At 44.3% G+C, this 26,722-nt stretch overlaps 1 protein-coding gene across 7 annotated transcripts in view; it reads left to right on the top strand.

Moving 5' to 3' along the window:
* Nucleotides 1-812: 812 nt before the first annotated feature.
* Nucleotides 813-26,722, top strand: part of COL19A1 (collagen type XIX alpha 1 chain) — an 859,492-nt gene continuing 833,582 nt past the window's right edge. For 5 of the 7 annotated variants that reach the window (XM_066604267.1, XM_066604321.1, XM_066604301.1 and 2 more), the window contains exons 1-2: nucleotides 813-904; nucleotides 24,224-24,270. The gene's annotated coding sequence lies outside the window, so the exon portion shown is untranslated. Of the gene's footprint in view, nucleotides 905-11,117; nucleotides 11,229-24,223; nucleotides 24,271-26,722 lie in introns of those variants that run through there. The other 2 variants (XM_066604276.1, XM_066604285.1) reach the window with 2 other exon arrangements.

Consider the following 26,722-nt stretch of genomic DNA (forward strand, 5'->3'; position numbering starts at 1 on the left):
TTCTTTCTTGCAGTTCTGCCACAGACCTGTCTGTTCCCTGGCCCTTCTTCCGTCTTCCAAGATGGCAGCAAAGCTTTTCGCACTACCTGATGCACTTTGTCCATCCGTAGCCAGAGACTCTCCATGCTACTTTCAGATTGGCCAATGCTGCTCACTTGAGCAGAAGTGGCCAATAAGACAGCAGTGTCCTCGACTACCAATGTACAGTGTGCGTCGGGTAGTCCGAGAAGTGCTGCGATCATCTTAAAAGACGGAAGAAGGGCCTGAGAACAGACAGAACCATGGCAGAACATCACGTGCCAGGTTATATTACTACTGGCCCGTTTGTCCTAGTAATAAAGAAAGGCTGACTATATTGTAATTTTACTTATGTAACAAATTTTTTTCAGCACAAGCATTAGAAAAGTAAATTATTCACAAATATGGAGTTTTTCAGAACTATAGGTGTAGAAAATAGAAACATCAATGCTGGGGAAGGGGCAGACTTTTTTCATAACTTCTTTATCAGGACCCCAATTCTCTCTCTAGTCAAATGGCTGATAACAGAGAGCAACCGACTGCATTCATCTGCATTCTGATAGATTATAGGTTTAGTGTTTCTTTAACACCTGTGCTAGTGACAGACTGGGTTGTACTGTAGCATACAGGCCTGCACACAGCTATACGTATCCAGCTGCTACTAAAAGGGGAGATTGCTGTGAATTTGTTAAGCAGCGAAATGTGCTGGTTATCTGTGTTGGTGGCCGTCCTGTCTGCTGACTGAGTGGGAGGATCACACTGTGAGACTAATAAGGACACGGCTCATTCTACCCTCTCCCACTCTTTGGGAGTCTGAATCCAGTTAAGTTCAGCACTTGCAGCTTTGTATCATTTTGACTGTGGGATTTACTCAAACCTATGAAAGGTAAGATACTATTAGTAGCCTGGAATGTTGCCCTTTATCATGTGTCTCTGTAAAGTTTCTCCAGATTCTTGCTGTGATACATTATCACGTAGTAGTGAGCTATCCAGAATAGCTTTGCATTAAGTCATTCATGACATTCGCCTTGGGATCACAGATTTACATGCATGCATGGGCTATGTGCAAGTGACAGTCATTAATGGCAGCCTGAAGTTTGCCTGTCGTGTAATTAGAGCGGCCCAGATTGAGGATTTTAATTGGTGATCAGGCTGGAGAGAAGAAATGTAGAGTAATTCATCTGGCATAGAAAAATGATTGGTGATGCCTGTTAGACACAAAGTGTTAACACAGAGCAGTGGTACAATAAGCAGATACAAACCCCGCTGTCATCTTATCTATTGATCTTGGTGTGCTTGCACTCTCAAGTTCACATCAGATGTACTTGGGCACAGCAATGATTAGTGGCAGGTCTGGGATAGGTAGTGCGCTGCATGAGATGTCATCTGATTATTCCAGCAGCACTAAATAAATCCCCAAATAACTGGATTACATTTAAACAGTAATCTGTCACACATCATTACCTACAACTTTCTCCAACTGTTAGACACATCTGTGCCGAAAATGGGATATTCCAGGGAATTATATGTTAACATCAGTACACTTCGAAGTAATGTAGTAAATACATTATCTAATACTCTAAGCTATGTAAGTGTTGATTTCGCGGAGCTGCACTTGTCATTGAACTTGTCATAACTCCACAAGTGTAATTGAACTTAGTTCGTCTATCTGAAATCCTACAGAAAACCATTCTTAACAGTTAATGTATTCTCACTTTTTCTGTAATTACGAACTCACCTCTACTACATATGTACAGATGCAGCAGAGCTTTTCATGTAAGTGCTTCTTTTGTGCATTGTGATAACTCACCCAGTTAATATAACTTAGGAAGTTTGTCTGTCTTCCCATAGCAAACAACCGATAAAATATGTTATGATCACAATAAGTTAATAACTTTTCTCCTTGACCAGCTCTGATCTGACAGTCTGACGGCTGTTACAGTGCTTGTGGCGATATTAATCATAGTTCATATTTAGACACATAAAACCCATAGAATTTTCAAGGATTACAAGTGATGCTAATGGTTTTCTGCTTCTTTGATCTTGTCCCAAGAGAAAATCCAGTTGATCATTTCCTCCCAATGGGTTCCTCCTCAATGTCACATTTTCCAAATGTTTGGCTATTTTCCCATTCTCTTCACGTGCTAATCACTATTTATTGATGTGCTGTAACAGCCAACACATTGGCCTTTCTGCATTGATTTAGCTCCTCGGCTCATGTCACTGACCGACAACTGTACAGAACTTTTATGATGACAGAACAGGCGATGCTGCAGTTTTTCAATTAACAACCTAAGAGCAATCTTACATATATAGTGTAATGTTGAAAAGGTTAATGAGGCTGGCAGCGTGCAGGGTGATGAGCAGTGCGAGTCTCGGAGACACAGCTAATCAGAGCATTATGTGATGGCACAGGATCCGGAACAGCCCTGCACATGTAGCCATTCCATCTGATACTACTAAAAGTTCCTGACTCTCAGCCAAAGGGTCCAGCAATTACCAGTCACACAGCCCGAACTGAACGGAGATATCAAGCCACACAAAATACGCTGTCCTAAGAAAGATAAACTTCTTTATTTGATAAATTGAATCAGCTCTAATGATATTCACCCAGCCTCCTGAAATACGCTAATCATTTCACCAAACTTTAATGATCCAAGATTTTGAAACCCTGGTTTTAGTTTTTAAAACTACAGCCACATAACCAAAACTACTTTCACACCCATGTTAGTTCAGGGTTTCCATCTCTCTGCTCCATTTTTATAGGAGAGAAACTGAAATAAAACGCAAAAAAATCTGATCCGTTTTTTTCCCCATTGATTTTAATAGGTTATTTAAAAAACGGAAAGGCTTCCATTTGCTTTTGTTCCTTTAGGTTTCCGTTTTTTTGGATGGGAAAATGGCGCAGTCTGCAGCATTTTTTTTCCGTCCTAAAACCTAAAGGAATGGAAGCAAACGTATTTTTGTTTGCTTTTCGTCTTTTGAAGCCCCATTGAAATCAAACGGGAAAAAACGTATCCGTTTTTTTCTATTAGAACACTCTAAGGAACTTTTTATACAGAACTATCACTGTTCAGGTAATCGTTTGATTGTGCAAAACCTATTGATAATCGTTCAGTGTAAGCACAGTCAACGATGAAAGATGATTTTTGCCTTTATCATTTGTTTTATGCCTACATCGAAAACGGACCGTAATTGGCTCATGTGAACAGGCAGTCTTTCATCTATGAACAACTACCTATTTACTTTGGATGGAGGGGGCAACTGGAAGAGATCTTTGGCACTCCACCTCTACTCAGTGAGCAATTACTGCTCCTGTGTGGAAATACAGCAGCAAAGATCATTGGGATGACTGCCGGACACTTAAGCGCCCAAAAATCGTCCCACGTAAAAGGACCCTAAGGCTGCATTCCCACAAACGTATATCGGCTCGGTTTTTACGCCAAGCCGATATACGTTGTCCTCATCTGCAGGGGTGGGGGGGGAGGATGGAAGAGCCAAGAGCAGGAATCGAGCTCCCGCCACCTCTCTGCCTCTTCTCCACCCCTGTGCACTATTTGCAATGAAAGGAGGTGGGGTGGGGCGGGGCTAAGTTCCGAGAATTAGCCACGCCCCCGCCCCACCTCTCCCCATTGCAAATAGTGCAGAGGGGCGGAGAAGAGGCAGAGAGGGGGCGGGAGCTCAGTTCCTGCTCCTGGCTCTTCCATCCTCCCCCCCCTGCACACGAGGACAACGTATATCGGCTCGGCGTGAAAACCGAGCCGATATACATTCGTGGGAATGCACCCTAAGAGTCGATTAGATATTTTTAGCAGATGAACAATAAGAACCTCCATGGAAATCAATAGAAAACAGCAAGAACATAAAAAAGCTAAGCCCCAATAACAAATTTTGGGTTTCTAGACCCATTGTGTTTTCAGCTCTTGGGGTTTTTGTCCAGTCCTGATTATTATACTAATAACTATCATCCTTTATCTATAGTTATACATATATCAGTGTTAGGTCTACTTTATGTATCTATTTATGGCACATCTTTTAATTCTATTTTATTTTATAAATCGATTATGAGAAACAGAATATAAGTCTCTTTTAAGACCTTGTTCACATGGTGTCATTCTGGAGCGGATTCCGCACAGTATGAACTACAAGCTCGGAGTCGTGAAAAAAAAAATTGATAAGTCAATTCTTGATGTGGAATCCACATGTGGACTTGCCTCATTGACTGGGGCTAAATCCGCATGTTGATTAGCATGTAATTCTGCGGAAGTACTCCGAGGCGCAGTCTCAGATTTCTGCTGTGGATTAAGTGTCAGATCCATGTAGGAAAAATCCTACCCGGATCTGACATTCCAACTGCTGTGTGAACATGCACTAAGGTCACTAAATTCATTGCAACCGGTAATTGTACATTCTTGTCCTTTTATAATGTACAGGTCAAGTGCTCTTATCTTGTAACTGCCACATATTGCACTGTTACTTAACAACTCTGCTATGCCCAAAAATGCTCTTTTTGAGTTCTAAAACCACATTTTAGCATTCATTCATACAGCATTCACTGTATATTATACAATTGTATTCTGCATAAATTATAAGCTGTGATCAGTAAGCTTAATGTTTCCGCACATGTTTAAATGCATACATAATTAAATGTTGAGAATGAGAAAATAGTAAGCAATATATTACAAAGCATTGCATTTTGTACTGATGTTGTTATACTTCAGTCATAGCTCTGAACTGAATTCACAGCTCGGCAGACTTCAGAGCTGAAATCCCTCACTGTATATCTAGCACCTGCTATGGTTTTTTTGCATTCTGAGAACTATAGCCTATGGACTTTATAGAATAGGGACTGTGCTGTGTATTGATGTTTATACACATTAGTCCTCAATTAAGCCATTAGGAATATGCCCTTTGAGAAACTGTTAACTATCAGCTTCTTGTGGTTGTGGTCTTACCATGGCCTAACAGCAACCATCTCCTAGTTTCCAATTGATAAGTCGCCATCGTTCTCGCTATATACAGTATACTCCATTATCCATCATCATTCTGTCAATATACACACAGTATACTCCATCATCGTTTTCTTTATATGCATACAGTATACTCCATCATCAATCATCGCTCTTTCTATATAGATACAGTATAATCCATCATCCATCATCGTTCTCTCTATATACAGTATACTCCATTATCTATCATCATTCTGTCAATATACATACAGTATACTCCATCATCAATCATCGTTCTTTCTATATAGATACAGTATAATTCATCATCCATCATCGTTCTCTCTATATACATACAGTAAATGCAATCATCCATTATTGTTTTCTCTATATACATACAGTATACTCCATCAACTATCATCGTTCTCTTCATATGCATACAGTATATTCCATCATCATTCTGTCTATATATATATATATATATATATATATATATATATATATATATACACATACAGTATACTCCATCATCCATCATCGTTCTCTCTATTTACATACGGTATAGTCTGTCATTCATCATTGTTCTCTCTGTATATATACTGTATTCTCTATCATCGTTCTCCTATATACGTAAAGTATGCTCCATCATCAGCCATTGTTCTCTCTATATACATACAGTATACTCTGTCATCCATCACCATTTTCCTATATACTCCATCATCCAGCATCGTTCTCTCTCTCTATATATATATACACACACAGTATACTCAGCTTTACAGTAGATCCTGGGACTTGTAGTGAATTAATCTATTGTATGTACATTTTATATGCAATGGATGTAATGTGTGATTCATTTCCTGCTGAGGATCAATTGAATGTCATGTTCTTTAATGGGATTACAGTATGTGAAGGAAGATGTCTGTTTCTTATGATTGCTGCCCTCTATTTCTGCAAACACACACATGTATACTCAGATTTGTGGATGATATTCATGGCTCTTTCTACATACCAGACTTTCATAAACTGCAACAAACTAAATCAATGCAGGGTATGTACAAGATACATCAATGGCACAGTAATGTTTTGATGATAGTAAGTAGTAGACATCATTCTGTTCTGGTATTTCTTTACTGTATCTTGCTCTGATCAGATGGCACTCATTATAATTTCATGTTTCCATTCAAGTCTATCCACTGCTGCCTTAAGTAAAAAATACAGTAATCTGGGTACAAAAAAGTTAAAGCAAGCAATTATCCTCTAGAATTAGAGAATACAAAAAGTTTCAGCTTTATCCCAATGGCCGGTGACTGTGTGTCATTGGATAGAAGTCACAGTGCAACAGATGTCCTTTAACGAGAAGGAAGGAAGCAAGTGACTTTATTGACAGGAGCACAGGGTACAAACCCCTACAGAAAATAAGCAGGAATAGGAACAATCTTAGAAATTGCTCATGAACTGTCAGGAATGCCAGCCGGTTCATCTGATCACTGGAAAGGAAACTTAGGCATAGGCAGATCAGCACTTCAGGGACCTGTTCAAGGAAAACAGCTGCCACTAGTCTACAAGCCCCTCGAAACTTCTAATCCTGCAGTAGTTTTGTATAATTAGTAGCTTATATCATTTTACTACAAATAATGAACTTGGGGAAAATATTTGCATGTTGCTCAGTTTGTAATGTACAGATCTTCTCGATCCGACATGCACTGTGTTGAAATATTCAGCTAAGCTGTAGGATGGTAATTTAATGTTCTCTGTTCAGAGCAGATAATAAATTTGATACTTGTCTTAAGAATGTTGAGCTGAAGTGAAAATTTACAGACTGCTATTAGTCACTGAACACCACCAATTGAGACGAGGAGATTCCATTGATGGCTAATTTTATTCATTAACTGATAATATTTGCTACATTAACTGGTACACATCAGCGGTGATGTGTATGGAAAGGAATGCCCACATGATTGTAAATTAAGCTATTAGGTGCCATTAGATCATGGGGTACATTGGAGGGGCAAAAGCTGCACCCTTAATGTTGGCAATGTGACTGTCATGATTATATGCATTGGCAGCTTTTCAGAAATAGAATGCATTCACTCATTGCTGATAAAGCTGGGTACGATCCTATAATGAGGCAGCTGTCTCAGGCAAGTAGATTTGAGGAATGGCAAAGTTTCAAGTGTGCAATTTCAACACCTTACATTTCCCTTATGGCACTGCTGGAACTAGCAGTTTCCTATTGATAACTCTTTGTCACTGGAATAGAGAGGAACAAACAACTGTTTGTAGATCATTTCCCGTGTTCCCCTAAATCAGTTTTCTTCCTTGCTTAATGTTTAAACATCATCAATGTATCAAATCAATTTAAAATGAGTTGTTTCATTTGCTGTTGATATAGGGATTTATTGTAATTGGAACATCTGGAAAGATGACAAAAGATTAGAGATGAGCGAGCACCAAAATGCTCGAGTGCTCGTTACTCGAGTCGAACTTTCAGTGATGCTCGAGAGTTCGTTTCGAGTAACGAACCCCATTGAAGTCAATGGGCGACTCGAGCATTTTTGTATATGACTGGTGCTTCGCTAAGGTTTTCATTTGTGAAAATCTTAGCAAATCACCAAAGTCATGTAAAAAACACAGACATGGATAGGGCAGGCGAGGAGCAACATGCAGGGCTGTATTTCGGGCTCCGAGGTCTCACTATTAAGCCACAATAGTGGCAAGAGTGAGACCCCCCCCCCCCCGCACTGTCAGCATAAAGATCGTTCTCCTCTGCCACAGCTGTAACAGCTGTGGCAGAGAAGAACGATGTTAGCCTATTGAATTCAATGGAGCCGGCAATACAGCTGGCTCCATTGAAAGCAATGGGCTGCCGGCGAGCGCGGGATGAATTTTCGGGAAGGGCTTAAAAATATAAGCCCTTACCTGAAAATCATCCTAAAATGTGTAAAAGAAAAAAAAAATGTATACTCATCTTTCCGCTGCAGCCGGAGTTCAGCCGCGTCTGGCCAGCAGTTCTCCTGAACTGCTTTCTGTAGTATTCAGCACGTGGGGATTTAAAATCCCCGCCTGCTGAATGAGCTGCCTCTGATTGGTCACAGCCTCACCAATCAGAGGCAGCTCTCACTCACCCATTCATGAATTCATGAATGGGTGAGTGAGTGCTGCCTCTGATTGGCTCAGCGCAGGGACCAATCAGGGGCAGCTCTCAGCTTAATGACAGCTGAGAGCTGTCATTGAATTCATGAATTTATGAATGGGTGAGTGAGAGCTGCCTCTGATTGGTGAGGCTGTGACCAATCAGAGGCAGCTCATTCAGCAGGCGGGGATTTTAAATCCCCGCCTGCTGAATACTACTCACAGCAGTTCAGGAGAACTGCCGGCTGGCCGCGGCTGAACTTCGTCTGCCGGGACAAGGTGAGTATATTTTTTTTTTTACTTTTTACACATTTCCGGATGAATTTCAGGGAAGGGCTTATATTTTTAAGCCCTTCCCGAAAATTCATCCCGCGCTTGCCAGCAGCCCATTGCTTTCAATGGAGCCGGCTGTATTGCCGGCTCCATTGAATTCAATGGTCAGTGCTCGTTTAATTGAGACGAGTACCGCGTGGTGCTCGTCTCGAGTAACGAGCATCTCGAGCACCCTAATACTCGAACGAGCATCAAGCTCGGACGAGTATGCTCGCTCATCTCTACAAAAGATGTATTATCCTGTACTTGAGGACAGTTCACAATAGCTTCCTAGACATGGTCAGACTATCTTGCAAGAAGACAGATCAAGACATGGTAATAGAGCCCAGCCACCTCAGGCTCATGAGGCCCAGTAGAGTTTATGATAAAAATATAGGGGGCATATATTAGTACTTGTTCTGCATAGTTTGATGTTGGGACCTCTTCTAGTAGGCCAAAGATGGTCCTCTGCCTTCAGGAACCAATTAGACTATGTAAGTATCTTCTGTGTCTTAGCACAAAAATCTAAATTGGTGATTGATCCAGTAGCAGGCATGTAAGAGGTGCTTACTAGGTTCCCATTTAAGAATCATCACTGAATGTAATTGTTAAACCAATGACTTTATTTCTCTTCACAACCGTGGTACAAACATTGGTGGTTGTGGACACAATGAGTGGTACAGTAAACGTGATTGCAGGTCACACTTTATCATACTAAAGATTTCTACGTTGCAGAAGTTAACTTTATGTTCCCTTTTAGCCATTTCTTTTCCAGGGTCAGTGGTAGTGCGATACTCCACTGGTCCACCAAAAGTCAGGTTATGGCTAATCTGGCTACAGGTTTTTACCCAATCTTTAGGGTCACTGTGTGTATCTGCTAGACTACCACCTGCCATAGCCTAGACTGCCTAGGCATTTCTTGGGAGGTTGTACCAGCCACATCATATAGATCTACCCCACAGCTATGTGCTAACTGACTGTCTTTTATGGAATTGTTCCCAACCTCTTTCCATTGTTAACATCCAATCATGCATGTCCCCTAAGTCTGGAGTACAGTCACTGAGCACAGAGTAGCCACACAGATATAGCACACATTCTTGTTATTAAAGGGCACCATCATTCAACGAGCCATTCACTTTTAACTTATAGTAACAGAAGCAGAGTAGTACAACTTCAATAGTACTTCATATATACATACATACATACATGTACAATGCAGCTTATACACTTTTTTCACATGTGGATGGGGAATATTTTAGCTTGATAGTGGTAGCATGTCGCAGAATGTTATCTTATTTTAAACCATTAAAAAGCCATTGTTCTCTTATCATAGCACAACAAAAACATTGAAAAACTATTGAAAGTGTAAATAAACAACCCTGATAACATGGCGCACTGCAATATCACATCATGTCAAGAATGAAGCTAAAGAGTAAAGGTGCATTTACACACACAGATAATTCCTCAAAAACCGTCAGAAACTGACAGTTTTGAGCGATCATTTTGCATTAGCTACCAATAGGCTAACCAACCCATTAGAAGCTAACTAGCTTCATTTGCATGTATTTAGAGAACAGCTGGTGGTCTGTTCTCTAAATACATCAATATTGCTCTCCAGCAGGACAGCTGCTGAAAGAATATTCCGCTGCCTGCGGAAAGTTCACTGTAGGTCCATTTTATCAGTCCCAATAGATTTTAAGCTGAGCTGATCTCAGCGATGGACGAAAAGTGCACGCTAAGTGCACGATGGGCACACATTTATATACAACGAGGAGGACTCAACGAGCACTGTTTAAAACAAATCATAAGGGAACGAGCCAACAATGATTTTTATGCCTGCATAAAATGAACGGCGAACGAAAAGTGAACGATTCTCGTTCGTCTATTTGTTGCCTCGCGTTTAGTCTGAACATTTTATCGTTCACTTTCACTCATTTGAATGATTTTTGAATGACAATAGTGCCATCTAAAATCACCCTAACCCATCTGTAGTAAACATTTATCATCAAGGTAATATACATACTGTCCTTTTTCTTAAAATATTGCATGAGTTTTACCCCCTTACATAGAAAACGCTTAAAAGAGTAGGATTACTTTAAGTTTTATATTATGAAATTGTACAAGTAAAGATAGGGATATCATTAGATAAATGCGGCACATGATCACACTACACTATTAGGTTTTAAGCTCAACTCCACCATAAATATGCATATTTGGCTTAGCTAAACATTTTTCCTTTACGGCTTCAGGGCACCTCTGGTAAGTTGTTACCTACAGGGCAAAAGTACCTGGCAAGTAAAGAAAGAGCGTTAAGAAATAAATATACATAGGTGATAGATGGATTGGTAGATCCAGTAAGTAGATGTTTGGATCAATAGATAAATTAGATAGATTGATGCTGTACATCACAGGTGTCAAACACAAGGCCCGCGGGTCGAATCCGGCCCGCCACCTCATTTTCTGTGGCCCGTCAGCTGTGCAGTAAAGTTCCCTCACCTCCGTGCTGTTGTCAGTATGCGATCTTCTATGGGCTTGTTCTGTCTAATGCAGACAGTAATAGAGGAATGCCGATAGCACACTGGCAATGGCCATGGAGGAGGGAAGAAGACTGCAGAGAACATGATCTCTGCAGCGAGGAGAGCGATGCTGAGGAGGAGCTACAGGGTGAGAGCTTGGTCAGCACTGAACTCCCCTCACCGGCCCTACCTCTGTTCATGGCTGCAGGCCTAGGGAGACATCAGGAGCCCAAGTATGCAGGAGGGCCCCAAGAAGGACTGAGAGCAGCTGGTATACCTGCCAGGGGGACCAATTTGGATGCAGGTAAGTGTAAAAATGCAGAAGTGTCTTTGTGTGCATATGTATGTATGTGTATATATGTGCAGAACAGTGTGCGTCTGTGCGTATATGTGCAGAACGGTGTGCGTCTGTGCGTATATGTGCAGAACGGTGTGCGTCTGTGCGTATATGTGCAGAACGGTGTGCGTCTGTGCGTATATGTGCAGAACGGTGTGCGTCTGTGCGTATATGTGCAGAACGGTGTGCGTCTGTGCGTATATGTGCAGAACGGTGTGCGTCTGTGCGTATATGTGCAGAACGGTGTGCGTCTGTGCGTATATGTGCAGAACGGTGTGCGTCTGTGCGTATATGTGTAGAACTGTGTGCGTCTGTGCGTATATACTAAGAATAGTGTGCGACTGTGTATACGTGTATAATAATGGTGTGCGACTGTGTATACATGTATAATAATGGTGTACAACTGTGTGTGTGTAGATATATATTATATATTATAGTATGCACCACTGGCCACTATGGGGGACCTTATTAAAAATCGGTCCACTATGGGGGTCACTTTTACTATACTGTCTTACAATTAGAATTGGCCCTTTGAAGGCAGCCATGAGGCTGATGTGGCCCTCGGTGAAAATGAGTTTGACACCCCTGCTGTACATGGATCACTTGTTTACATACTTTTTTCAATCTGTCTTTTTTTCAGACTATTCCAATATAGTTAACATTTTTATCTTCTTTTCTTACATTTCATAGTTCACAGCCAATTTTGAAGATTATTTTTTACTTCCATGTTCCTTTCTGTTCGCTTTCATTCATCCGTCCAGTAACAAAGTGATACCTATTACAAGACAATTTTACTAAATATACTACATTTCCTTTGCAATCTCCTGGGAGGAAGTATAATGAAATATAGTTACTACAAGTGATTTAAAAAGAAACAATATTAGAACATACATAGTTACAGATAGCCTGTAGTTGCCCTCCAGGAGCTGGTGCTGTCAGTTCAGTGTATTTTATGCTTTCCGTGTTTATTCCATATATATTTATATGATTTTATTTGCTGTGATCTTTGAAGGACATATTTCTTGCAGGACTTCAGACAATCTCATGATGGTTGCTTTGAACGTAATATAATATGACATTGATTCCTTGGTGCCAGCAGTAGTTGAGTAGTTACAAAAGAAGGCCATGTTAGGTAAAGAGTTGTAAATTGTATTACATATATTCCAGGGACTTTCATTAGGAAAGACGTTTGTTATGTCATCAGTCCAAGGGTTAATAAATGTATTAAAATGTTCTCCTTCCACTGCTACTTGTCAAAGAAGCTATAGGTAGAAGGCTTCTAAATAAACAATGACTTCTTGGAAGTGTGCAGCTTCCTTGTGTTTCCTATCATTCATTGTTGAAGAATGTGACAATGTGGCAGCTGTGACATTCTGCTAAATATACAATTACGGTTTTAATTACCTAATTATTTGATCAATTTTGGCTACATATTTACCTTAACCAATAAAGCAGAACAATAGCAATGTTGTGGCAATGTTACAAGACTGATATCTAGGCTATATTTTTTAACATTTGTGTGCAAAGCATTATGCATTTATTTAAAAGGCCTGACATTATGAGACAGTGTAATTGCATCTCTCTCTGAATGCCATGTAGTTCACAGGAATGGAGTTGTCAAATTGTGATTATTTTGCAATCTCTGATAACTTGGTTTATACAGAGACACAGCAGTGGAAAAGACTTTTCCTATGCCAGGCACAATTTCATTGCATGGTACATCTGAGGCTTCAAGGAACAAATAAACCCCATAGAATTCCATAAATTAGGAAGCAACAGCTGAAAATAACAGAGAATGCGTAATTGGGTCAGAAGTGGTTTTGTATATATTTTTTTATTTCTTTAACTCCTTTATGATGAGTACTTTTTTTTCATTTTTGTTTTTTTCATTCATTTTTACTTTTTGTACCCTTGCAATACCTCAGTACTGCAGTATATATTATTTCAATCAGCATTGTATTAAAGGTGTTGTGCAGTTGTAAACTATTGATTGCCATTAATAGTAGGTAAGTGGGTGTCTGCCAATTAGGACCCCACCATTCAGCTGTTCACTTGGAAAGTGGCCTTGAAAAGTGAGCCGATTTCTGCAGGAAGCAGCGAGCTAAGTTCTCACTGCCAGGCTTGATATTACAGCAAAGTTCCATTGAACAGAGGTGTAAATTTCCTATAGAAATTAGCTCAATGCATGAGAAAAACAGTGTTTATCCGTGGAGGCCCCAGCAGATCTCCACCGCTCTGCTATTGATGACTACTCTAAGGATAGGCTATTAACAGTTTACAACTGGTCAAAGACCTTTAAATAAGGCTACAAGCCTATTTTAATGGGCAGAAATACATGGTAACCCTGGGTACCTTCAGAAGGCTCCCTGCTGACATCTGAATGGCATCTCTCGATATCTAGGATGTACATCTATATCCTAGGCTTGAAGGGGTTAAATATAGTTTTCATGTGCATATAAGAAGTCAAAGAAATGTAAAAGGCTTTTGAACTTATCATTGTTACTCAAGCTTTTCTTCCCCGTGAACATGTCACAAGAAAGGCCTTCTATATTAGAAACAGCCAACTGAGACTTTATTGGAAGAAAAACGTATAAAACGTTTTCCTCAATAAAGGTTCTAATAAATTTTCACATAAAATCATACATATACAGATTTTATGTTATGCTTTGGAATGACTGTTCCTTTAAAAATGTGACCCATCATAGCACAAATCACAATGATATTGTAAGTGCAAAGGAAATTTAAGGATGATTGTTGATAAAGTGTTCGTATACCTTATTAAAAATGGCTTAATGCATCTAAAATAGAAAGGACCATAGGACGTTAAACTGAGAAAAGACATCTGTCCATCCAGCTCAGCCTATTGCCTCCCAATTGTTGATCCAGAGGAAGTCAAAAAACCCGAATGAGGCAGAAGTCAATCCTCATTTAAGGGGAAAAAAATCCTTCTAGACTCCAGGAAAAAAAACTTTGCAAATAGCTTTGACTCAAAATATCCTACATTTTTGTGTTCATGGCGCACATGTAGACTTATATGTCACCATGACTACAAACTTCTGTAGTCTGATTACTTGTTACTCCTTTTCTCCTACTCTGTTTTACTGGTTTGGAAGGGAATAATCCCATTCACATGCTGAGGACAAAAACGTCCCTGTGCTTTTAGGATATGCTGTGGATTTTCAAAACTACACCTTGTCCTATGGAGTATGTTGGTTATTTCTAGAGATGAGCGAGCACCAAAATGCTCGGGTGCTCGTTACTCGGGACGAAATTTTCGCGATGCTCGAGGGTTCGTTTCGAGTAACGAACCCCATTGAAGTCAATGGGCAACCCGAGCATTTTTGTATATCGCCGATGCTCGCTAAGGTTTCCATTTGTGAGAATCTGGGCAATTCAAGAAAGTGATGGGAACGACACAGCAACGGATAGGGCAGGCGAGGGGCTACATGTTGGGCTGCATCTCAAGTTCCCAGGTCCCACTATTAAGCCACAATAGCCCCCCCCCCTCCCAACAATTTTTACTTCTGTAAAGCCCTCATTAGCAATGCATACCTTAGCTAAGCACCACACTACCTCCAACAAAGCACAATCACTGCCTGCTGCATGAAACTCCGCTGCCACTTCTCCTGGGTTACATGCTGCCCAACCCCCCCCCCCCCCGCACGACCCAGTGTCCACAGCGCACACCAAATTGTCCCTGCGCAGCCTTCAGCTCCCCTCATGCCACACCACCCTCATATCTATTTATAAGTGCGTCTGCCATGAGGAGGAACCGCAGGCACACACTGCAGAGGATTGGCACGGCTAGGCAGCGACCCTCTTTAAAAGGGGCGATAGCCCACAATGCTGTACAGAAGCAATGAGAAATATAATCCTGTGCCACCGCCATCAACAGCTGCACACGTGGGCATAGCAATGGGGAACCTATGTGCCACACACTATTCATTCTGTCAAGGTGTCTGCATGCCCCAGTCAGACGGCAACTTTTTATAAATAGTCACAGGCAGGTACAACTCCACAATGGGAATTCCGTGTGCACCCACAGCATGGGTGGCTCCCTGGAACCCACCGGCTGTACATAAATGTATCCCATTGCAGTGCCCTGGACAGCAGAGCTAACGTCAGATTAAATGCAGGTGGGCTTCGGCCCACACTGCATGCCCCAACCTGACCGGGGTTTTTAATTCATAGACACAGGCAGGTACAACTGCCTATTGTGAAGTCCGTGTGGACCGACAGCATGGGTGGGTGCCAGGAAGCCACCGGCGGTACATAAATATATCCCATTGCATTGCCCAGCACAGCTGAGGTAATGTCATGTTTAATGCAGGTGGGCTTCGGCCCACACTGCATGCCCCAGTCAGACTGGGGTTCTTTAGAAGTGGACACATGCAGTTACAACTCCGTGTGGACCGACAGCATGGGTGGGTGCCAGGAAGCCACCGGTGGTACATAAATATATCCCATTGCAGTGCCCAGCACAGCTGATGTAACGTCAGCTTTAATGCAGGTGGGCAAAAAATTTATTGGATTACACTGTAGGCAAGGGCCCCAAAAAATTGGTGTACCAACAGTACTAATGTACGTCAGAAAAATTGCCCATGCCCAACCAAGAGGGCAGGTGAAACCCATTAATCGCTTTGGTTAATGTGGCTTAATTTGTAACTAGGCCTGGAGGCAGCCAAGTTAAAATAAAAATTGGTTCAGGTGCAAGTTTCAACGCTTTAATGAGCATTGAAACGTATAAAAATTGTTTACAAAAATTATATGACTGAGCCTTGTGGGCCTAAGAAAAATTGCCCGTTCGGCGTGATTACCTGAGGAGGAGCAGGAGGAGGAGGATGAATATTATACACAGATTGATGAAGGTATAAGGTCCACGTTTTTGATGGTGATAGAGAACAATGCTTCCATCCGCGGGTGCAGCCTACGTATTGTTTAGGTATCGCTGCTGTCCGCTGGTGGAGAAGAGAAGTCTGGGGAAATCCAGGCTTTGTTCATCTTGATGAGTGTAAGCCTGTCGGCACTGTCGGTTGACAGGCAGGTACGCTTATCCGTGATGATTCCCCCAGCCGCACTAAACACCCTCTCTGACAAGACGCTAACCGCAGGACAAGCAAGCACCTCCAGGGCATAGAGCGTGAGTTAAGGCCACGTGTCCAGCTTCGACACCCAGTAGTTGTAGGGGGCAGAGGCGTCACGGAGGACGGTCGTGCGATCAGCTACATACTCACCATCCTTTTACAGTGCTCCCGCCGACTAAGCCTTGACTGGGGAGCAGTGGCACAGTCTTGCTGGGGAGCCAGAAAGCTGCCAAAGGCCTTAAAGAGTGTTCCCCTGCCTGTGCTGTACATGCTGCCTGATCTCCGCGCCTCCCCAGCTACCTGGCCCTCGGAACTGCGCCTTCGGCCACTAGCGCTGTCGGATGGGAATTTTACCATTAGTTTGTCCGCCAGGGTCCTGTGGTATAGCATCACTCTCGAACCCCTTTCCTCTTCGGGTATGAGAGTGGAAAGGTTCTCCTTATACCGTGGGTCGAGCAGTGTGTACACCCAGTAATCCATAGTGGCCAGAATGCGTGTAACGCGAGGGTCACGAGAAAGGCATCCTAACATGAAGTCAGCCATGTGTGCCAGGGTACCTGCACGCAACACATGGCTGTCCTCACTAGGAAGATCACTTTCAGAATCCTCCTCCTCCTCAGGCCATACACGCTGAAAGGATGACAGGCAAGCAGCATGGGTACCCTCAGCAGTGGGCCAAGCTGTCTCTTACCCCTCCTCCTCATCCTCCTTATGCTCCTCCTCCTCCTCCTCCTCAACGCGCTGAGTTATAGACAGGAGGGTGCTCTGACTATCCAGCGACATACTGTCTTCCCCCGCCTCTGTTTCCGAGTGCAAAGCTTCTGCCTTTATGCTTTGCAGGGAACTTCTCAAGAGGCATAGCAGAGGAATGGTGACACTACTGATTGCAGCATCGCCGCTCACCATCTGGGTAGACTCCTCAAAGTTTCCCAGGACCTGGCAGATGTCTGCCAACCAGGCCCACTCTTCTGTAAAGAATTGAGGAGGCTGACTCCCACTGCGCCGGCCATGTTGGAGTTGGTATTCCACTATAGCTCTATGATGCTCATAGAGCCTGGCCAACATGTGGAGCGTAGAGTTCCACTGTGTGGGCACGTCGCACAGCAGTCGGTGCACTGGCAGATGAAACCTATGTTGCAGGGTGCGCAGGGTGGCAGCGCCCGTGTGGGACTTGCGGAAATGTGCGCAGAGCCGGCTCACCTTTCCGAGCAGGTCTGACAAGCGTGGGTAGCTTTTCAGAAAGCGCTGAACCACCAAATTAAAGACGTGGGACAGGCATGGCACGTGCGTGAGGCTGCCGAGCTGCAGAGCTGCCACCAGGTTACGGCCGTTGTCACACACGACCATGCCCGGTTGGAGGCTCAGCAGCGAAAGCCAGCGGTCGGTCTGCTCTGTCAGACCCTGCAGCAGTTCGTGGGCCGTGTGCCTCTTCTCTCCTAAGCTGAGTAGTTTCAGCACGGCCTGCTGACGCTTGCCCACCGCTGTGCTGCCGTGCCGCGCGACACCGACTGCTGGCGACGTGCTGCTGCTGACACATCTTGATTGCGAGACAGAGGTTGCGTAGGAGGAGGAGGAGGAGGGTGGTTTAGTGGAGGAAGCATACACCGCCGCAGATACCACCACCGAGCTGGGGCCCGCAATTCTGGGGGTCCCAGGCTCTGACTCTGTCCCAGCCTCCACTAAATTCACCCAATGTGCCGTCAGGGAGATATAGTGGCCCTGCCCGCCTGTGCTTGGGAACATCGGGAAAAGTAGTGGCGACTGGGAACTGAGTAGCGCGGGGCCGCCGCCGCCATCATACCTTTGAAAGCCTCCGTTTCTACAACCCTATACAGCAGCATCTCCAGGCTGATAAATTTGGCTATGTGGACGTTTAACGCTTGAGCGTGCGGGTGCGTGGCGGCGTACTTGCACTTGCGCTCAAACACTTGCGCTAGCGACGGCTGGACGGTGCGCTGAGAGACATTGGTGGATGGGGCCAAGGTCAGCGGAGTTGAGGATGTGGGTGCAGGCCAGGAGACGGTAGTGCCTGTGTCCTGAGAGGGGGGTTGGATCTCTGTGGCAGGTTGGGGCACAGTGGGAGAGGCAGCGGTGCAAACCGGAGGCGGTGAACGGCCTTCGTCCCACCTTGTGGGGTGCTTGGCCATCATATGTCTGCGCATGCTGGTGGTGGTGAGGCTGGTGGTGGTGGCTCCCCGGCTGATCTTGGCGCGACAAAGGTTGCACACCACTGTTCGCCGGTCGTCTGCACTCTCAGTGAAAAACTGCCAGACCTTTGAGCACCTCGGCCTTTGCAGGGTGGCATGGCGCGAGGGGGCGCTTTGGGAAACAGTTGTTGGGTTATTCGGTCTGGCCCTGCCTCTACCCCTGGCCACCGCACTGCCTCTTCCAACCTGCCCTGCTGCTGCACTTGCCTCCCCCTCTGAAGACCTGTCCTCAGTAGGCGTAGCAAACCAGGTGGGGTCAGTCACCTCATCGTCCTGCTGCTCTTCCTCCGAATCCTCTGTGCGCTCCTCCCTCGGACTTACTCCAATTACTACTACCTGAGTGATAGACAACTGTGTCTCATCGTCATCGTCCTCCTCACCCACTGAAAGCTTTTGAGACAGTTGCCAGAAGTCCCCAGCCACATCCCCCTGACCCCGGGAACTTTCCAAAGGTTGGGCATCGGTCACGACAAACTCCTCCAGTGGGAGAGGATTCGGAACCATTGCTGCCCATTCTGGGCAGGGGCCCGAGAACAGTTCCTGGGAGTCTGCCTGCTCCTCAGAATGTGTCATTGTAATGGAGTGAGGAGGCTGGGAGGAAGGAGGAGCAGCAGCCAGAGGATTCAGAGTTGCAGCAGTGGACGGCGCAGAATTCTGGGTGGTCGATAGATTGCTGGATGCACTTTCTGCCATCCACGACAGGACCTGCTCACACTGCTCATTTTCTAATAAAGGTCTACCGCGTGGACCCATTAATTGTGAGAGGAATGTGGGGATGCCAGAAACGTGCCTCTCTCCTAATCCTGCAGCAGTCGGCTGCGATACACCTGGATCAGGAGCTCGGCCTGTGCCCACACCCTGACTTGGACCTCCACGTCCTATAGGCCTACCCCTACCCCTCAGCATGCTGTATTACCAGTAGTGCAGAAACAGAATGCTGTAATTAAATGTGCCGCTTATTGGCCTGTGGTTGGAGGCTGACTTCGCTTACGGAACGCACAGCAGAGCCAGGAAAGAATTTTGCGCAAGCCTGCTGTAACACTTAGCTGGCTGCGTATGAATTAGGACAACTACCCCCAGCAGAGACGCAGTACAATCAGGACGGTCACAGGCAGCCCAAATAGATTTTTTCCCCAAAATTTTTTTGGAAAAGCCCACTGCCTATATAGACTGGATATGTCTTTCACTGTCCCTGCCTCACCACCACTACTGGCCTTGGACTATGTAAAATTACTGCAGGACGCAATGCTCTGGACGCAATGCTCCGCACAGCTGATATACAAAAAAAAATAAAAAATGTGCAACACTGCAAAAAGCAGCCTCAACAGTACTGCACACGGTCAGATGTGGCCCTAAGAAGGACCGTTGGGGTTCTTGAAGCCTAAAATACTCCTAACACTCTCCCTATAGCAACTCCAGCAAAACAGCACTTTCCCTGATCTGTCAGAACGCATCTGTGGCGAGCCGCGGGAGGGGCCGATTTTTATACTCGGGTGACACCTGATCTCCCCAGCCACTCACTGCAGGGGGGTGGTATAGGGCTTGAACGTCGCAGGGGGAAGTTGTAATGCCTTCCCTGTCTTTCTATTGGCCAGAAAATCGCGCTAACGTCTCAGAGATGAAAGTGAAAGTAACTCGAACATCGCGTGGTGCTCGCCTCTAGTAACGAGCATCTCGAACACCCTAATACTCGAACGAGTATCAAGCTCGGACGAGTACGTTCGCTCATCTCTAGTTATTTCCCTCAGAAATGCACATTTGAGCTGAATTAAGGACTCTGTTTTCATATCTACATGTGGATTTACAATAGTATTGTGCAGATACCTTGTAGAATTTCTTCACAGATATCTGAATCTATCTCTCTATGTGACCCAATCTTTATAGGTGTTTCTGATCCCTAAACATTATGACCATTTTGCCCCAAATGGCTAAAAAAATAACCCAATATTATATACTTACCACATTGCCAGTACTGTGGCTACCATCTGCCAGTTACAGGCTACAGTGGTAATGTATTTTGTACTGATGTTGCCATCTGTACACCCATGTGTTCATATTATTGCACTGCCAAGTGATGTGGGAATGGTGCGTAATTTAAATGGCAATTAACCTTATGAGTTAGAAACCCTTTAGATCAGCTTTACACAACATATTTGTGCAATACGCAGTAAATAGAACCTATTGATTTCAATCAGTTCGTTCAGATGTGTGTATTTTTCCTGAGCATTTCGGTCGCGCAAAAAAAAGGGCAGCATGCTGTATTTTCCTTTGGGAAACAATGCATCACTCTCATATTTACATTGCATGGTATGCAATATCTTTTAAGGTCCTATTGAAAACAATAGGCGATAGAACATGCTGTGATTTTTATCTATTCAAAGGAATGGAGTTTATATTTGTGTGAATTTTGTGTGTCTGGCAATACATAAAAGTTATGCTGGATTCTATACCGTGCGAATAAGTCCTTAGTGTGTAGAAAAGGCAATAATTTTCCAAGAAGATATAGACTGTATTTATAGATTCTGAGATTTGTATATAATATATATAAAAATCTCAAATGTTTGAATTGTTAGCCATTCCAGTAATTAGAGTTTTCCTGTATAAATGGTATTTTTTGGGGGCTACTTTCATTCTTCTGATTGGCATTACACATTGAGGTTACCGGACCTTCCCATAATGACTAATATTGAAAATATAATGATTAGACAGATTGGCATTTATTTGCCCATTTTTATTATTCTCTTTAAAGTAAAAAATGTCTGAGGCATCTAAGAACCACTTTTGTCCTACTGCTCCACAGAGATAGGTCTCTTTTACACAAGTGTATATTGGCTGCCATTTTCACGGCTGGCCGAAATACGCTACGGCTTGGTGTATTGGATTCGAATGAATCAGATCACATGGCCGTATTCCCGCGGCATAAAAGCACCCAGCCAAGCCAATATGGTACCGGCACTTTCACGTCGGGCTAAACTCCCTCCCTCTTCTCTCCTCCTTTCTCCTCACCTCTGGCGGTTTGCAATGGGAGGGGCTCAGATGGCTCCGACTCCTCCCATTGCTGGCTGAGGATAAGGGATGAGGAGGGGCGGGTGCTTAGCTCCACCCGCCCCACCCACTCCTATTGCAAACAGCTAGAGATAAGAAAAGAGGACATGAGCCAGTTAGGGGCACGGAAGGGGAGGCAACGGCATTGCAGGCTCGGTGTACATGCGCCGGCGTCGGTGCCATCTGAACAGGCTCACAAACATTAGATTTGTCCGCCCATTCACGCATAGTTACGCCACCGGTGGGTGCACGTAAAAGTACCTACGGACATGTGTAAGAGGCCTCAGGGCCTATTTACATGGCCGTCGGCATTTTATGTGAGCCCGCTGGTGCCGTAAAAATGCCTGAACGGCAAAGGGCCCGGCGCATATACGTCGAGGCCACAGTGCTGTGGGGCCTGGGGAGACATTCTCCCTTTCCTCCACCTTGCTGACTCACCTCCTCTCTCCTCCTCTCCAGCCATTTGCAATGGGAGGGGGCGGGATGAGGGTGGAGCTAAGCTCCCCCTCTCCGCCCCTTGTTTGCAACCAGCAATGGGATGAGAGGAGCAGGCAGAGCTTAGCAGTCACGCTGCTAAACTCCCTCCCACCTCCCTTCTCTTCAGCTAGCATAGGCTCCCATAGGAATCTATGCAGCTACCGCCACCAACGTACCACGGAAATTTGCCCCTGTAAGCCAATGCATCAGTGGGGCAGCGTATATCGGCCGGGCATGAAAACCCGACCAATATACGCCCGTGTGACTAAGCCCTAAACATAGGTGTTCAGCCCAAACATGTATTTTATTGGGGAAGTGACCATCATGAAAAACATTTTTATGGGTACTACTAGCTTTAGTAGGCTGCTATTTGGGCATGAAAGGCACAAAAAATCTTGTATTTGACAGTTTACTATTATAGGAGAGAATCATTGCAACAGCACACTTGTATCCTCTGTGCTAAGATGGCATAAATATTTTAGCTTTTTAACATCTACAATTTATTTTAAATGTTTGCTTTTGGGGAAATGTGACTGCTTCTTACGCTCAAGTTAACACTTCTTGTTTAAAAACTGAGGTGGTATATCATATTCCAGAATGTGTAATATAAGGTAAAGTTCTAACAAATTGGAATTATTGTAATGATGTTATCTTTTGGTCTAGGTGGCAGATTTGCTGTAGAAATGTCTGCCGCTGTCCCCCACACCTGAAGGAGATTTGTACGAGATGTCTCAGAAACTTCTGGAGCAAATCTGCCACATGTGTATATACTCAAATAATGCAGTCATAGAAACAATGGACTTGTGTCATTTCTGCTGGGAGTCAGTGTTCTTTCTCACAAGCAATAGTGAGGGAATATCAATCCCACCCTGTAAACAAGCCCATTTGTGTAAATAATAGGTGGATGTCAATCTTTGCAACAATTTTTTAATGCTTTAGGAAGGGTTCACACGGAACAGATTTGCCATGGAAATTTCGTGTGGAATTTCTGTGCAGCAAATTCACCCGCGGCTATTAATCCCTGGATTAGCCAACCATGTGGATGAAATTTAGCAAAAATCTCGTCAACACGGGGCAGGCAATCCATCGCGTTAAATCCAGGTGGAACCGGCAATGCTGTGCGAAATTGACAGCCGCAGCATGTCAATTCTTTTTTTTTTTTTCGTTCCGGCCTCTCGCCTCTCTCCTCTCTATGGGGAGAGTAAGCCGAAACGGAATGCCGGTGACTGAACCGCTCCTAAACCCACGGCAAAATGTCGCGGCTTTTCACTGCGGCCAAGCCACGAGATTTCCGCAGGATTTTCATCCCAACCTTAATGCATCTAAAATTAAGAAACCAATGGTCCAACTTTCCACTTAGTCTTGATTAGGAATTTTCTAACTTTTTTTAGTACTGCTCCTTAGACTTATATGTGTCCATGGTTACAGTGTAGATACCCTTTGTAATCTGATTCTATAGTCCTGTGAGCCATCTGACTGAGCTTTATTTTAACCTACAGACATTAAAGCCTCATTCACATGTTAGCCACGTTAACAAGAAAAAAATAAAATAAAAGTGCATCGTATTCATTCAGATAAGCGGCGTAAAAGCATGATAGGACATCGGCAACTAAATACGGCGACCTATCTTTTGCTGAGATATGCTGCAGGCTCCCATAAGATTTACTCTGATACAGCATTGCCACTCGTGTGAATAGACGAGACAATGCGGCTAAAGCTCGGGACTTGATTGCAGCTATTCTTCATTCACGTGGTTTTTGCCCGCATTCGGCAAACGTAAAACGCATACGGTTGTGTGACACAGGCCTAGCAGAAAGGGTTGCTATAGGAACAAACACGGTAAGAAGCCATTGAAATGATCGATAAGCAAGCAGTATAGGGAATATCCAAGCGGTGATGAATGGGTTTGAGGACATTACTGGCTCTACAGCCCCTTTGATATGGAAAACTGTAGATTTTTTGTGTCCCAAGCTATATGTGGTAACGTCAAAACGTGGAATTCTCCTTCAGGTGTTACTACAGCATCTATACTTAATTGTTTGATCTTATTTTCGATGTCTGTTAATGAAAACATGGCACAGTGTTCCGAGCATACTGCCATAGAATTCAATAGTCTTTTGCTTAAGTAGCTATGTTTTCTTTCTTCTAGGACAGGGGTGTCAAACTCATTTTCACTGAGGGCTTCACCAGCATTAGGTAAGAGACACACAAGCGTATTGCAAAATATGCTCACTCTTGCGCAACTTTTTTATGCAGAGAACGAGTGTGCTTTGAGTGCGTGCCTGCACAAATACTGTGCGTATTTGCACAGGCACCGCTAGTTCACATGGGCGGGGGAATCACCCTGCCCTGATTTAAATGGCTATTAAGCCAAATGAGGTGCCAGTTTCGCTGGTATGCGCACCTCTCCTAGACCTCCACAGGCCTCTTTGATGCGCAAATGCACACAAAACAGGGTAGGTCGCATTTTATTGCACCCACAAGAACCACGCACACACAAAAAAAATGACAATGGACCCACTGAAATCAATTGGTTCTCTTCTCTGCGTTTAGCGTTTGGAATTTATCAGCACACAAAAACTTGCTAAAATACGCTCATCTGAAGAAGCCCTTATAGTTGCCTTCAAAGGGCTGTTTAAAAGGGTTCATTCACTCAGGTATATTTGCCAATCAAATTACGTGCATATTTTTAATGCGCGTAAGGCCACCTGCACACGAGCAGAAATTCTGCGGCGGGATTTCCCGCGGAATTTCCACCGCTGGAGGCTTGCATAGGATTGCGTTAACAAACGCAATCCTATGCAGACGGCCGCGACTTGGCCGCGCAAAATCTCGCGCGGCAAACAAATCGCGGCATGCTGTATTTCTCTGCGGGGCTCGCAGAGCCCCGCACAGAAATGTCACTCACGCGCCGCCGGCTCCGGTCTACGCATGGGCTGACTGCGCGGCAAGCCGGCACATCAAACAGCCGGAGCCGGTGGGCACGGGTGAGTACGCGCTGGTCCCTGCAGGCGCTTGGGTCGGATCCAACCCGCCCGTCTGCAGGCGGCCATATACAGACAAGTTAAACATCTTTGATTTGCACTGGGGTATTCAGACACGCGTTTTCTCACGTGCAAGGAAAACAAATTACAGCATGTCCTATTTTGGTCTGTATTACGGACTGAAATTGTCCATTAAAATCTTTTTGTATTGTGTAAATGTGCAGTGAAAACATATGATGTGTTACGATCGTGTGGGCAAACTAAGCATGGGGCCCACACGATCGCGATCAAAGAGGACTGGGTACACACACGGGTCACACAGGTTTCAAGCAACTGACCCTGTGCTACAAGGGGGATGACAGTGCCCTATCTAAGCAGGGACATTGCCCCAATAAGGGCAGTCCAGCGTTCTTCGGATCTGGGCCCTAGCTAATCCTAGGAGCCACGCACCAGAACAGGACGCATTCACATGCCACATGACAGGGACTAAACAGGACACACAGAGCCAGAATACACAGCATACAGCAGCCACAATGCAAACACTAATAGCAGATGATAAGCTGAATATAAATGCGAGGTGTTAGTTCGTACATTGGCCAATGAACTTAAACTGCAAGCCCCGGCAAGGCCCCTCGTATCTTGCAGTCCTTACACTAGCAAGACACATCTACTAGAGGGCCCTAGAGGCCAACCTAGCGCAGACATAGCAAACAAACTCAGCAGACCAAACTGACACAAAATAAACGTACAAACGGACATGAACCGCAAGGCACAGTCACACAGCAAACGTCAACAGATAAGGATTCATGATTGCTCACCCTGAACACTAGACAGAGACTGACCAGGAACTGGGTTTATATGTGAGCACAGACCCAGGAGATTGGCTAGCAGCAAGTACCACACCCAGCCAGCTCAATCAATTAACCCTGTGAGGGCTGTGCTGCTAGGCAGCTTAGAACTACAGATCTCAGCAGCACACGTAACATGATGCATTCTTATTTACACATAAATGCAGAAGAAATCTATTAAACCTTCTTGCATTTTTTTATTTTGCGCACTTTAAAAACTATGTGAAGGCACACAGTTTCAGACTAAAAATGTTGTGTATTTCACGGACTAAAACTGCATGTGAATGAGCTCTAAATGTAACTACTGCTTACCATGACTATGGAGCCCTATGCACTGTGCTGGTGTTTTTCCTCTTCCACCACTTTAGCACGAGCTACTTTGGAGGGCGGCTAGCGTGTCTGAGTAGGGCTGTCAGAGCTCTGCCACCATCTGGGAGTTGCTGAACACAAGCATATGGCGATGTGCCCCAGAGCTCAGAATCCAAGATGGCACCTGCTCCCTACGCTGGTTGCATCCTCTGGGACAAGTGAAGAACTGGTGAAGAACCTCATAGCGGGCCACATAAAATGAGGTGGCAAGCCGAATTTGGCCCACGGGCCTTGAGTTGACACGTGTTCTAGGGCAAAGATGAATTTTGTTGCCTTAGATCATTATCTAAATATCCTAGTTGAGGCAGAGTGACTTGTTGTTCCGCTTGGGCCCAACCTCTAGATAACATGCTCTGTAGCAGCTATTCCTGCATTTCCCTGGATATGCATCTTAAACTTACCTGAGGAGTACTTTAACTGAAACATGTGGAAACTAATACAGAGCGT

This window comes from Eleutherodactylus coqui, chromosome 1 (genome assembly GCF_035609145.1).
Source record: "Eleutherodactylus coqui strain aEleCoq1 chromosome 1, aEleCoq1.hap1, whole genome shotgun sequence".
Taxonomy (NCBI): domain Eukaryota; kingdom Metazoa; phylum Chordata; class Amphibia; order Anura; family Eleutherodactylidae; genus Eleutherodactylus; species Eleutherodactylus coqui.